Consider the following 14,838-nt stretch of genomic DNA (forward strand, 5'->3'; position numbering starts at 1 on the left):
ATACACAAGAAATGGATGCTCATAAAAAATACAATAAAGCAAAAACCATTGCTGGAAAGGCAGCTAAACTGAGCAGTAATATGATGTTGGTCAGTTCACAGCTGGGAAGCACACCTGTACAACTACAAGATTCAGGGACTTATCAGCTGTGAAAAAACATTACATAAAAACATGCTAAAACTTATGGGTCCACCTGGGACTGAAGATTTTCTACTAATGGTGCATTAAACATATTATGCTTGAAGAACAGAACTTGACCTTGTTTCATATCAAGAAACAAAAGTCAACAAGATGAGAAACTTATTTTTGGGAACACAAAGGCTGAAGTATTTGGATCCGACAGACTGCATAATGTTTTCAGCAATTTCGACCTTAAGCTTTATTTTTCAGGCTGCTGAACACAAATGACTTTAATGTCTTGACTGGACTAATGAAAGTCAAACAAACAGACACCTGTTTGTCTCCCCCCCAGCCTACCCAAAATAACAAAGCTTTGTATCCGGTTTCTCTGAACCCAAAATGTTCTCCTCACACCATGATAAAGTACATTTATATAATCCTTTCTTCCATTATCTCTCATCATTTAGACTAAAACGCATGCATTTTAAGACGATTTAAGCCCGACTGCGGTAGAAGCCACAACTTCAACACCAGGCACTAAAACCTCATCTGAGACTATTTCAAGATATAAGATTGTCCAAAGAGCTTACTGTGGCATATATTATCTCTGGGCAGCAGGGGCTACAATATCTTCATACAATCATTGCCCACATTTATAGTTCCACGGATTAGACTTGGCAGCATTGAAAGTGAGAGAGCGCAATTTGAATAAAAAACATGTATGAACCATACTTACAAGCATATCGCATAAACATAGGAGGTGTAACGTGAAGTTGACACTTATAGCATAAAGTTAACCGATGTAATCAAAGTAATATAGGAAATGTAACTGTATTCACTTTAGAACATGCATTAGATTTAGAAGGCCCGTATACGTAGTGGGCTAATGTAGAGAATTGTAGAAATGCTTACGAAATGTAGAACGTGCAAAGTAGAATTCATGTACGTGTTTAGCTTTAAATGGAGAAACCGCGTGAAATGTAACATGGAGAAATGTGCAGAGAACATATACGGCGATGTAACAAATGAGAATATAAAGTTATACTCTATGTAATTTATATGTACAATATATTCACTTATATGTAAAGGATTTGCTAAATACGAATATATATATAAATGTGTGTTAAAGGTTATACTGTGTAGAAGGCTTCTTGTAAGAAATGTTAGAAGGGTTTAGGTCATTTGTGGTTTTAACCTGACTGACCAAGGGTTCGCAGGAGTGTAGTCCGCTGTTTGTAATTTAGTGGGCTCACAGGAGTCGTGAATAGCCTTGATGTGAACGTGCGAGCCAAGGAGTCTAGTGCTTGCTAGATTTAAGGTGACAACGCTGGACAAAGTTTATGGCCTAAACGTGATAAGAAGCGCTTGGAATTTGAGAGTTGTTTTGAGAAGTCCATTCACAGGACCAAGAAAGGTTATATACATAACTATAAAGATTTGAGTTCTGCTGAGGTAATTGACTTATGTTCTGAAAGTGTCAATTGTAATATTGAATGAAGTCAACAGCAAGAAGACGAAGATGACATCTGAGGAGAAAGGTCAACTTAACGGACGGCGAAAGAGACGAAGCAAGGAAAAAGCTAGAAGATGACCTCACGGGGAAAGTCCGTGGTGGGCGTCGAAGGGGCGTTCCACCCACACACTGATTGTGTATTTTAGGGACAGCACCCCGGGGAGAAGTTAGCGAAGGCGAAAGCGAACAGCTCCGAGCAGAGGCCATCATAGAGAGCTCAGAGTAGATGACTTGAGCAGATGCGCTGAGAGAGATCAGAGCGCAAGAGAGCAGTAGGCCGAGGACCCTTAGAGAGCGGATGGGTAGGCAGAGAGGGTACTGCTTCTTAAACTTAAGTTACCTTTAGAGGCTAAGAGAGTTTGAACTTCTTTGGGAGTCAAACTGCTGACACCTTTTTAGGTTAGGAACTTGCGAAGTAGGGATGTCACGTAGTATAGAGTAGGGACAGATTTAACTTGATTAATTTTCTCTTTCTGTAGATGACGCAAAGGAACCACTTCACATCGATGCTTTAATTTGCTGATTCTCGAATTGATTTTGTATTCTTTTGTATACGTTTTGAGATTTATCCTGAAAGGATTGTATTCGCATTTAAATTTGACTTTTATATAAAACTTTCAAACTTCATCAGTTGTAAGTGGTTCTTCAGAGTGGCGTCAGTTAATGGGGTTTATCTAACCTATGCGGGGTTTGTCTTTTACTCAATGACAGATAAAAACCGGTCCAAAATTGACGAATGAGATAAGTTATTAAATTGATCATAAATTGATATTAAAATCTCATTCCCCGCAGTTGGTAGCAGAGGATGGTTTTCTTCTTGAGGAAGACAACCTAGGTCAGGTCTAGTTTACCCCAAGGTCCCTAGTCATCGACGACCAGAAGAAGAATCCCTGCCGAAGACGGTGCTGACGGTGTATCGAGAGAAAAGCAGCAGAGTCGGTCGAGAGTGAGTATAAGGGTCATGCGTTGTAAGATTGCGGTATTTTATGTTGTACTGGTGTTGGAATGTCAAGCGGAGTTGAATGCCTGTAGTGTGATTGAGGGAAGATTGTGAGCGCGCGCAACCGGATGAAATCTTAAGCTCCAGGGAAGGACTTAAGTGGTTCGGGTGTATCGAACACCCAGAGTAATTTGTCTACCATTGAAAGGGGGTCATGAGGTACCATTGATCGCCCGACAGACCGATGATAGGGGGAGCGTAAGAGTGAGTGTATGAGTAACGGACGCTGGTCGTACGTTTACTGTGTGTAAGTAACCTATCAGTTGAGGCGATCGTCTGACCGTAAGAGGGAAGACGTTTCGTCAGTTGAGGTGACAATTACAGTTAGACTGTGGCCGTACAGTCAGAGAAAAGTGATCGCTTGGACGGAAGTAGTCATTTTTCAGCATATGAATGAAAACGCATGCGAAATCGTGAGACAAGTAGAGAAAGAAGGAGAACTGCTGCAGAGGGAACGAGTGACGTCAGCGTAGAGCCGCGCTGAGATTGGTCGGTCAGCGTAGAGTCGCGCTGAGATAGGCCGATTAGCGAGAGCCGCGTAGGGATTGGTTGGTGTTTGTCATCGGGACGTAAACAAGGAAGAGAAAGAGGAAAATAGTAGAGTATCAAAGATGAAGTGTTTTAAGAGTTTAAGAGCAATCTTTAGGAGGAATAGAAGAAATTTATATGCCGGAGAAGAAGCTCCACCAGAAGGCACACCAGCTTATCATATGGCAGTAAATGTAGGCTTACACTCGATACTATGGATTTCCGAGTGGAATAGGTTAACTGAAGGGAATAAGGAACTGACGTTTCCGAGATTCGGAACGTTTAAACTAGACGTATTGAACGAACTGAAAGCGGTAATGCTTGCAACGAGACCTCTACCGAGGCCAACACAGTTTGAAGCCCTTAGTGCATGGTTTAGAGCAGCACACGAAAAGAGCGTAAAAAGGCGCCAAGAAAGAGTGAGAAGATCCGTAAAGGCAGTGCAGGATGCTAAATGGGACGAGGAAGCGAAAAAGTGGAGAGTACAAAAGATAGAAGCAGACAAACTGTACCCGATGCTAGAAGTTACGGGAGAAAAGAAACCTCTAGAGGAAGATGAGGAAAGCGAGACGGAGGAGGATCTGATAGAGAGGCTATTAACAGATAGACCACCTCCGTACAGCGGAGGGGCCGCAAGTCCCATATTACAACAGGAAGACGGAGCTAGATGGGGGGAATATAAATCGATCCCAGTAACAGAGTGGGATACCAAGAAAGATGTGGAAATACCTCAATCTAGTTCCGAACAGAGAGTAGTGGGAAGAGTAGTGGTCCAGAAGGTGCCAGAAACGCAACATGCAAGGTCCTACCAAATGCCAGACGCTTTACAGGTACCTGTTACCATAGGCCCTATTGTGTCAATCTACAACCCAGAAGGGGTCCAGCAGGAGGAACAGGCACGATGGGACAGGGAAAGGGCAGAGATGGAGAATAGGAATACCATGATAAATCCTCAGAGGCAGATACTAGCACCGATGAGTCGGAGTACCCCATTAGATGCCGCAACAGGTCCCTGGGTAGAACAGGGGGGCCAAAGAGGGCCAATGGACTTGAGAGGACCAAAACCGAAATCCCATAAGGAATTAAGGGAATACCTGAAAGAATGGGATACTGCTCAAGAGATTCGGAATAAAAGTTTAGAAAAAGGAGCAGAGTGGAGAGACCAGGATAACAGGATTCTCTCTCATTGTGGAGCTGGCGAGAGCAGCCCGGAGTGGGAGAGAGGGAGCCAGGAAAGCAGAGGAAATAATTGTCCTACTATCAGCGGCAATAGGCAAATGTGCGACGACAGGAGTGCAGGGTGTGGCGAAGTGCCTCGTGTCACCTTTAGTGAGGGGGAACGAAGGACGCAGGAGTACCGAAATACTTTCAGATGCACTCACCATACCCCGGGAGAAACAGTACAACACTGGAATCACGGGAACATGGAGAGTCGTGAAGGGTCTCGCCATGCATCCGGTGAACGTGAGCGAAGTCACGAGAATATAGGGAGTCGCGAAACGTCCCGCCATACTTCTGGTGATCAAGAACGAGATCACGGGAACATGGAAGACCGTAGAGGACCTTTCATTTTATTGAGCGACACCAGACAGCAAGCGAGTTACAGTGGTTTTGAACAGAACGGTGGATCCTATCTCGTATCTGGAGAAACCGAGCCGAAAAGGCGCAATGTAGGGATGGGGGATGGAGTAATGTTCCACCACACCCCACGGGAAGATGGAAAGGCTTGGGATCTAGAGAGGTGGGAACAAAGAGATGGAAGGAAAACTCCTCATAACTCACCTGTGTTTAGGCGTAGGGCGTATAGTGGAGGTGAGAGGGGTATGAGCGAACCACCTAGGACTGACATACTGAGAGCTGAAATAAAAGCAAGACGGATTGATGTAATGAGCTTAAAATCAGACTTGGACGAAATAATAGACGGCACAGTGGCAATAGAGAGGTTAGAGCTGTACGCACCAGATGAAATACTGTTTTTATCAAAGGATGTTACTCGGAAAGCAAGGACAGCTCATGAAAAACTATCTGAATTAGCGGAAAAATATATGATAGACATGTCACGAACTAAAGCTTTACAGCCCAATCATAGGCTAAATTGCACAGATCGAGATTTATATGAACGTAGAACGATAGGACTAAGAGTACACATAAGGGAACTGGTCATGTGTATTAGAATATGGAAAGATCTGGATAGATGGGAGGAAAAATGGTCTAAGAGGGGATCTGTCAGAAGAAGTACAATTGTGAAGTCCCAAGATACAGGCCTAATGAGAATGGAAGCTTTCCCTTTGCGAGAAATCGCGAACGGAAACTACGTTCATGTACCATGGAGTAGGGGGGATTTAGCGGCATTCACTAATTTGTTCCCGAAGCTTAGAGAAAACCCTGTAGAGTGGTACAAGCAGGTAGAGAGGTTCGTGAAGATCTCTAAGGTGCTGTGGATCGATTTGAACACATTGTTCGATATCGTAGTACCCGGAGATTTGTGGACGGCATGCAAGCTTAATGTTGAATGGCCCACTTGTGAGCCTCCGAGAGATACCCAGACGAATGGTCCATCAGTTAGAGTCATGGAAAAATACGAAAGAGTAATAACATGGCTAAAAGAGAAAGTGCCAGTGCAGGACATAGACTGGGTTAAGATAGATCGAACAACTCAGGAGCCCAAAGAGACAGTTCACGAGTTCTATGAGAGGTTACTGAAAGCATTTAAACAATACAGTGGGTTAGACGTAATGGATCCTAAGGACATAGGACAGTTTGTGTCGAAGTTTGTTTTAGGATTGAGACCGGACATAAGCCTGATGATACAACAGCATTTGATCTGTTGGCAGAATAAACCTTTAGACGAAATTTTGAGGTATGCAAGGTACTGTAGCGATGAAATAGATTCGAAGGCAAAGAAACTCAAGGAAAAGCTAATGCTGGTACAAATGCAAGCAGCTGGAAAGGGTGGACAGCGGCAACAGGGAACAGGAACGCAAGCGAAGAAACAGAATAATCAGAGCAGAGATGAGGAGGAAAGACCGAGGCCGAGAATGGATATTACGACACTGAAAAAGACAACGAGGTGCCATCAGTGTAATGAGGTGGGACATTGGCGACGCGAGTGTCCTTACAATGTTGAGACAGGGGAATTAGAACAAGAGGAGGAAGAGGTACAGAATAACGTGGTTAAGGGAGCCGCAGTCCCGAAGGGAAAGTTTATCAAAGGGTGGACTCAGACTCCTCGAGCCCCGTTTCCTCAACCACCTCGCATTACAAATGGAGGGAAATCCTATAGACAAATGCCATTGTTCGTAGGAGGAGAAGAATGCTACTACGTTGATCCTCTTACAGGGCAACGAGTGAATAGGGAAGAAGACTGTACTCTAGGTGCAGCCCTGGAAGTAGATCAGAGAGGACCATACGTAGAGGCTGAAGTAGCTGGATGTCCTACAACCTTTTTGGTGGATACGGGGGCCACTCGATCCACGCTGAGATCAGCGGTAGTCCCAGGTCTGCCAATATCGGGAGAGACGATTCAGGTGGTAGGAGTCGCAAACAAGAGGATGACGAATCCTCTGACCGAACCAGTGTCAGTAAAGATAGGGAATTACAGTGACGAACATCAGTTTGTGATCTGTGATTCTAGCCCTGTGTGTTTGTTAGGAAGAGATCTGTTGTGTAAACTGAATTGCACAATACATTGCACACCTGAAGGAGTAGAAGTGCAGACCAATGATGAGGATGCCGATTTTAAGGTTGTAAACTCGCAGGAGTGCGTGGAACTATATCCTACCTTAACAGTGGAGGAGCTTCCACAGGATTTGAGGGAGAAAGTGTCAGCTGAGGTGTGGGATTTTACTGGAGAGGAAATAGGGTTGATCAAAGGAGTAGAACCAGTAAAGATCTTGGTAAGACCCAATGCTGAATATCCAAGAACACCGCAATACAAGTTGACACCAGAGACGATTGCAGGAATAAAGCCTGTGATCGAATCCATGATTAAACAGGGAATACTGAAGGAGATCGTGGGAAGTCCATGTAACTCCCCGATTATGGGTTTGCAGAAGCCTAGTGGGAAATACAGAATAGTGCAGGATCTTCGAAAGATTAATAATATTGTTGTCTCATGTTGTCCAGTGGTACCGAATCCATCAGTGATATTATTTCAGATACCGTTCCAAGCTGAATGGTTTACCGTGATAGATTTGTGCCAGGCTTTCTTTTCGATTCCTTTAGATGAAGAGAGTCAGTATCTTTTCGCTTTTAAGCTGGAAGATCGCGTTTTAACATGGTGTCGTATCCCTCAGGGGTATACAGAAAGCCCATCGATCTTTAACCAGCTATTAAAAAGAAATCTTGAAAGTCTAGTACTGCCTAAGAACTCGGTTCTAGTCCAGTACATAGACGACCTCCTAGTTGCGTCAGAAACGGAGGAAGCTTGCAGAGTAGACACCATAACCTTGCTAAATCACTTGGCCGAGAACGGACACAAGGTGTCTCCAAGTAAATTGCAATATTGTATGACTGAGGTGCAATACTTGGGCCATAGGATTGAAAAGGGAAAACGGAAGGTGTCTCCAGACAGAATAGAGGCGGTCATGAAAATGAACGCGCCTACAACACAAAGAGAAGTCAGGATGTTTCTAGGTATGGTCGGTTATTGTCGGCAGTGGATAGCCAACTTTTCACTAAAGGCAAGACCGTTATTACAACTGACGCACAAAGGAGTAAGTGATCCGGTACCATGGGACAAAGATTGTTTGATGGCATTTTTGCAGCTGAGGGAGGACTTATGTCGTGCCCCGGCTTTAGGGATGCCTGATTACACAAAACCATTTTTGCTTTACTGCTGCGAAAGAGAGGGATGCGCGTTAGCAGTTTTAGCTCAGATACATGGAGATGCGCGTAGGCCAGTGGCGTATTTTTCGGCTACATTAGATCCAGTAGCCGCAGCGTTGCCCGGATGTCTAAAATCAGTAGCTGCAACGGGTGTCAGCATTGAACGTTCTGAAAGCGTGGTAATGGGACATCAGTTAGTGGTGTATGTACCGCATTCTGTAGAATTGTTAATGACCAGGACTAAGACTCAGCATCTGACAAATAGCAGGCTCACACGCTACGAGCAAGTCATACTGGCTGCCGAGAATGTGACCCTAAAGAGATGCTCCGTCTTGAATCCTGCAACTTTGATGCCACTTCCAAATGAGATAGATGATGAAATTTGTACAGACCATGATTGCCTTGATGTGACTGAACTATGCACCAAACCGAGACCTGATATTGTAGATGAGCCATTGACTGACCCCGATGAAATATTCTTTGTTGATGGTTCATGTGTAAGAGACAATATCGGTCAGCTGAGAGCAGCTTATGCAGTTTGCACAATTACGAGAGTAATAGAAGCCGCTTGCCTGGAAGTAGTACACTCCGCTCAGGTAGCTGAAATTGTTGCTTTGACGCGTGCTTGTCTAGCAGGCGACAAACTTCGAGTCACTATATACACCGATAGCCAGTATGGTTTCGGGGTAGTTCATGATTACGGGCAGTTATGGTCTCAAAGAGGTTACATGACCTCCTCGGGTTCTCCCATTAGGAATGGAGAATTCGTGAGACTATTGTTAGAGGCATTGCAAGGTCCAGCAGCCATTGCAGTTGTCAAATGTGCTGCGCATACACAAAATGTAGATTTTGTGTCACAAGGTAACCGCTATGCGGATGAAGTAGCGCGTTACTGCGCAGAACAGGGATATTCTCACACTGATGTAAAAGTGGGGGGAATCCAAGAAAGAACTGGATTGACAATGTTGTTGGATACTGTAGATACGTGGGATGAGCTAAGGAGTGTTCAGGAAAATGCACCAGATGATGAGAAAAAGAGTTGGGAAACAGCGGGTTGTACTAGAAGTGAGATGAACTTCTGGATATCTGCAGATGGGAGAGCAGTTTTACCACATGAACTTGTTAGTCCAATGGCAAGGAAATTGCATGGATCAGCACACATAGGTAGAGACGCTATGGTGAGAGTATTCAGACAAACGTGGTTCAACCCGAAGTTCAGAGTAGCGGCAGAAGCAGTGTGTCAGCGATGTGCGATCTGTCAGCAGCTAAACGTAGGAAAGAGAACACCAGTCACGTTGAGTCACATTGGGAGGTCTGGGGGGCCTTTCAATAGAATGCAGCTTGACTTCATAGAAATGCCTAAATGCAATAGACTCAGATACGTTTTAGTGATTGTTTGTATATTTTCTAGATGGGTTGAGGCTTACCCTACACGTAGGTGCGATACACTTACAGTAGCAAAACTGTTACTTAGAGAGTTGATACCGAGGTTTGGGGTGCCATCCTCTTTGGAATCGGACAGAGGAACTCATTTTAACAGCGAAATAGTGAAGATGCTATGTTCAGCTTTGAGTATCGATCAGAAGTTACACTGCAGCTATCGACCAGAAGCTTCAGGGATTGTAGAGCAAATCAACAGCACAATCAAGTCCAGACTTGCCAAAGTTTGTTCATCAACCTCCCTGAGTTGGCCAGACGCACTTCCAGTGGTTCTTATGAGCATACGTAGCACACCAGATAGGAAAACAGGTCTCTCTCCTCATGAAGTGCTAATGGGGAGAGCCATGAGATTGCCATTGGTTCCGACTGCAGCCCTAGTGAACATCACAGACGATTTGATCTTGGACTACTGTAAGGGACTATCTGATGCCGTTAATTCTGTGTCCCTCCAGGTCCAGGCTGCAGAGGTTCCATCAGCACAAGATTTATGCCATGACCTGAGTCCGGGGGACTGGGTTTTGGTGAAAAAACACGTCAGGAAGAACTGCTTAGACGTGCGCTGGAGAGGACCGTTTCAAGTCATACTTGTGACGAATACTGCAGTAAAGTGTGGAGGTTTGCCAAACTGGATACATGCCTCACACACCCGAAGAGTGCCAACACCTCTAGAAGAAACAGCTCCTCTCTCGGAGGAGAATCCGGCGGAAAGCGGAGAAGCCATAGAGGGGGAAAGCCAAGCTGTGGAGGTGATCGAAGAGGCTGAGACTGAGACGGAACAGGTCGACGAAGGTCAAGACACCAGTGGGACCGAAGTCGCCTCAGGAGAAGAGAGTAATTGGGAGATCGAATCAGATACTGAACAAGCAGAAAGTGACCAAGAGACAAGTCCAAGAACAAGGAGCGGGAGGACAAGGAGTGATGAAGCTAGTTGGCCGGAGAGAAGGAGAAGGCCAAGCTTAAAAGCAGATCAAGAAAGAGCTCTTGTCCCGATCGCTGAAGAATCGGATCAGGAAGAGGAAACTACAGACTCAGGAACTGAAAGTCCAAGAAGATCGAGAAGGGTACGTGTGCCCTGCAGAAGGTACGCCACCCCAGAGTGGACTTATCTAGCAGATGTCTTGGGGACAGAAATCTGGGAGAGTGAAGAAAGTGAAAGTAATCGATCACGATCCATTTGTGGCAGTGGAGATATGGATGTTGACGCCTGGACTCGAGACTGAGGGGTTACTGACTTTCACACTTCCCATACCCCCATATTTGAGTCAAATCCAAAATCTAGTGCTAAATAGATTACAATTTCCGACTTTTGGTCATCAAATTCCAGAGGAAGAAGAAAAAGTCATTCGTTTTGAGTTATTGGAAATAGTTGTGAAAGCTGCAGGTGCGAGAATAATTGTTGATGCATAAAGACTTTTGTATATAAGCTATAAAGAAGAAGATAACCTAGCGCCGAGTGGAAAGAAGAATAAAATTAGGGATTACATTTAGAGGACGGAGAAGGGTTAGGGTTGTCTGTTGCTAAAAGAGAAAAGACATTGTTGCGAAAAAGAGACTTTGTTGATAAAGAGCACTTTACAGACTGAGAAAGCAAATAAAGCAAACAAAGACTGGAAAAGAAAAACTTTTCGCAAAAGAAGGAGCTAAGCTGTTTGATAACATGGAGAACGGCAACCCAAAACGAAAGGCTAGATGCATAGTAGGTACACTTATAACGGTAGTAATTTTTCTCATAATTACAGTAGTGACAATATCATACATAATAGGACATGAAACCGATAAAGAAACAGCAGATGTAAAGCCTGTAACGACTTTGAGACCTGCTCTTGTGGGGAAGAAAGAGGAGAGCAATGAAATACGTGAAAAGGCGTTACTGGCAAATGAAGCTCGTAGATTACATGTAGACGAGTCACAGGGAAACTTTAGGTCAAATGCATATGCTAAATTATTATATGAGTATATCGATGCCATGGAGGCCAAAGAATGCTATGTATGTATGCAATTGCCGGCTTCTGTAGACGAAGGCATTAGATACCATCATCTCCCATTGACTTATGGGATAACATGTAGTTTACTGCTTAGTATATTTTATGGTAGGGAAGGATTCGAGTACTACTTTTCAAATTATGATTCGGTACTACCTGAAGTTCCGAATTATAAGCAAATGAATAAGTGGGACTATTACAAAAAGGAGGATAGATTAGCCAAATTCTTTCTTCCATGGGATACACTAGATACATCATATGCACGCAGAAATAATCTAACTTGCAAAGTGTCAGAGGTTGAGAAAAAGTTTATAGGACAAGTAGATGACCGATACAGAAGGCAGAAGATTCTAAAAATGTCAGGACAGTGGAAAACTGATTGGACCGAAGAAGAGAAGGCACATAAAAGGAAAGGTAGCAATGGTCCAATAGCTTTGGATAGAACGCAGAAAGGGAAGTTATGTTTAACTCGAAGCAAGACATATTATGAGAGTGTATTTGTAGGTGAAGTAAATTGCGAACATGCTTTTAGATTAGAGTACTATACGAAAGATTTCATGAAAGGGATGCAAGCTATTCCGAATGTGTATTTTGTATGTGGAAGAAATGCCTATGTAAAACTACCTGATAATTGGTATGGTTCGTGTTACTTGGCAATTGTCTTCCCCAAAATATATCATGCCAAGGATTTAGCGATAATAGAAGGAAAGGCTTCGATGAGAGCGAAAAGGGAAGTAGGAGATGCAGAAGTAGTTGGAGATGTATTTGGAGCGATGTTTCCTATGTTAGGTTTAATACTTAACGATGTTAAGATTAGGAGACTAGCTACAGTAGTAGATAGACTATCTGCAAGTACTGCAAGGTCATTATTGCTAGTAGAAGGAGAGATGCAGTCGATTAGAGCAATGGTTCTTCAGAACCGATTTGCTTTAGATGTACTGCTAGCAAAAGAAGGCGGAGTTTGCAAGGCTTTGAAGGTTCAGGAATGTTGTACTTATATTCCTGATAATTCAAAACCACTTGAGAAAGTCATAAGCAACATTACACAGATTCATCAAGAGATCGAAGATTTATCAAAAATAAATGTTTGGGAAAAAGTAGGTAATGGAGTAGGAAAGGTTGGGAGTTGGTTTGCCAACCTTGGTAAAAGCATAGTATGGTATATATTAAAACCTGTATTGATAGTATTAATTTGCATAATTACAATATTAGGGTTAGTGAAATTGTATAAATGGTATAGGTCGAACCAGTTACAACGATCAATGAGAGAACAAGAAAGGAGATTAGCTACTTTACAAGATCAACAGTACAAAAGTTTAAGAGCTCTCGAAACGATGAAAAGAGGGAATGTTGTAACTAGTTCTGTGTAAGGGTGCTATTCAAATTGCATTTAGTGATGACTCCAGAAGTCATCAAAGGGGGGAACTGAGAGAGCGCAATTTGAATAAAAAACATGTATGAACCATACTTACAAGCATATCGCATAAACATAGGAGGTGTAACGTGAAGTTGACACTTATAGCATAAAGTTAACCGATGTAATCAAAGTAATATAGGAAATGTAACTGTATTCACTTTAGAACATGCATTAGATTTAGAAGGCCCGTATACGTAGTGGGCTAATGTAGAGAATTGTAGAAATGCTTACGAAATGTAGAACGTGCAAAGTAGAATTCATGTACGTCTTTAGCTTTAAATGGAGAAACCGCGTGAAATGTAACATGGAGAAATGTGCAGAGAACATATACGGCGATGTAACAAATGAGAATATAAAGTTATACTCTATGTAATTTATATGTACAATATATTCACTTATATGTAAAGGATTTGCTAAATACGAATATATATATAAATGTGTGTTAAAGGTTATACTGTGTAGAAGGCTTCATGTAAGAAATGTTAGAAGGGTTTAGGTCATTTGTGGTTTTAACCTGACTGACCAAGGGTTCGCAGGAGTGTAGTCCGCTGTTTGTAATTTAGTGGGCTCACAGGAGTCGTGAATAGCCTTGATGTGAACGTGCGAGCCAAGGAGTCTAGTGCTTGCTAGATTTAAGGTGACAACGCTGGACAAAGTTTATGGCCTAAACGTGATAAGAAGCGCTTGGAATTTGAGAGTTGTTTTGAGAAGTCCATTCACAGGACCAAGAAAGGTTATATACATAACTATAAAGATTTGAGTTCTGCTGAGGTAATTGACTTATGTTCTGAAAGTGTCAATTGTAATATTGAATGAAGTCAACAGCAAGAAGACGAAGATGACATCTGAGGAGAAAGGTCAACTTAACGGACGGCGAAAGAGACGAAGCAAGGAAAAAGCTAGAAGATGACCTCACGGGGAAAGTCCGTGGTGGGCGTCGAAGGGGCGTTCCACCCACACACTGATTGTGTATTTTAGGGACAGCACCCCGGGGAGAAGTTAGCGAAGGCGAAAGCGAACAGCTCCGAGCAGAGGCCATCATAGAGAGCTCAGAGTAGATGACTTGAGCAGATGCGCTGAGAGAGATCAGAGCGCAAGAGAGCAGTAGGCCGAGGACCCTTAGAGAGCGGATGGGTAGGCAGAGAGGGTACTGCTTCTTAAACTTAAGTTACCTTTAGAGGCTAAGAGAGTTTGAACTTCTTTGGGAGTCAAACTGCTGACACCTTTTTAGGTTAGGAACTTGCGAAGTAGGGATGTCACGTAGTATAGAGTGGGGACAGATTTAACTTGATTAATTTTCTCTTTCTGTAGATGACGCAAAGGAACCACTTCACATCGATGCTTTAATTTGCTGATTCTCGAATTGATTTTGTATTCTTTTGTATACGTTTTGAGATTTATCCTGAAAGGATTGTATTCGCATTTAAATTTGACTTTTATATAAAACTTTCAAACTTCATCAGTTGTAAGTGGTTCTTCAGAGTGGCGTCAGTTAATGGGGTTTATCTAACCTATGCGGGGTTTGTCTTTTACTCAATGACAGATAAAAACCGGTCCAAAATTGACGAATGAGATAAGTTATTAAATTGATCATAAATTGATATTAAAATCTCATTCCCCGCAAAAGCTAACAAATGCTTTGCAGTTAGGTGAAGTGTCCTTCCCACGAGATTGAAACGTGCTTCTGCAAAGAGTGCTTTTGCAGAGATTGGACTTGCAGAGATGGGACTTGCAGATAACAGGAAGTCTATTCTTTCCCATTATTACTTTCCATTGTAGATAGTAATGGCTTAAATACTGATTTAAGATATAAGGTGGACAACTCCCAGCTATGAGTCTGTTTAAATGGTCATATGGATCATTATTTTTCACTATTATTCTGCTGCCATTTAAGCTTTTAGTTCCTTCTAACCTCCTTGATGATGGATGTACTGTTCTCTAAGATACAAAATTAAGATGAAGATTCCATGAAGGAGAAGGGAAATGTAATACCTTCTAATTATACTTCTCC

General features: G+C 42.9%; 1 protein-coding gene across 5 annotated transcripts in view; it reads right to left on the bottom strand.

Annotated features, from left to right (window-relative positions):
• Positions 1-14,838, bottom strand: part of TAOK3 (TAO kinase 3) — a 1,449,622-nt gene that overhangs the window by 26,365 nt on the left and 1,408,419 nt on the right. The window lies entirely within an intron of this gene.

The sequence above is a fragment of the Lissotriton vulgaris genome, chromosome 11 (assembly GCF_964263255.1).
Source record: "Lissotriton vulgaris chromosome 11, aLisVul1.2, whole genome shotgun sequence".
Classification (NCBI taxonomy): Eukaryota; Metazoa; Chordata; class Amphibia; order Caudata; family Salamandridae; genus Lissotriton; species Lissotriton vulgaris.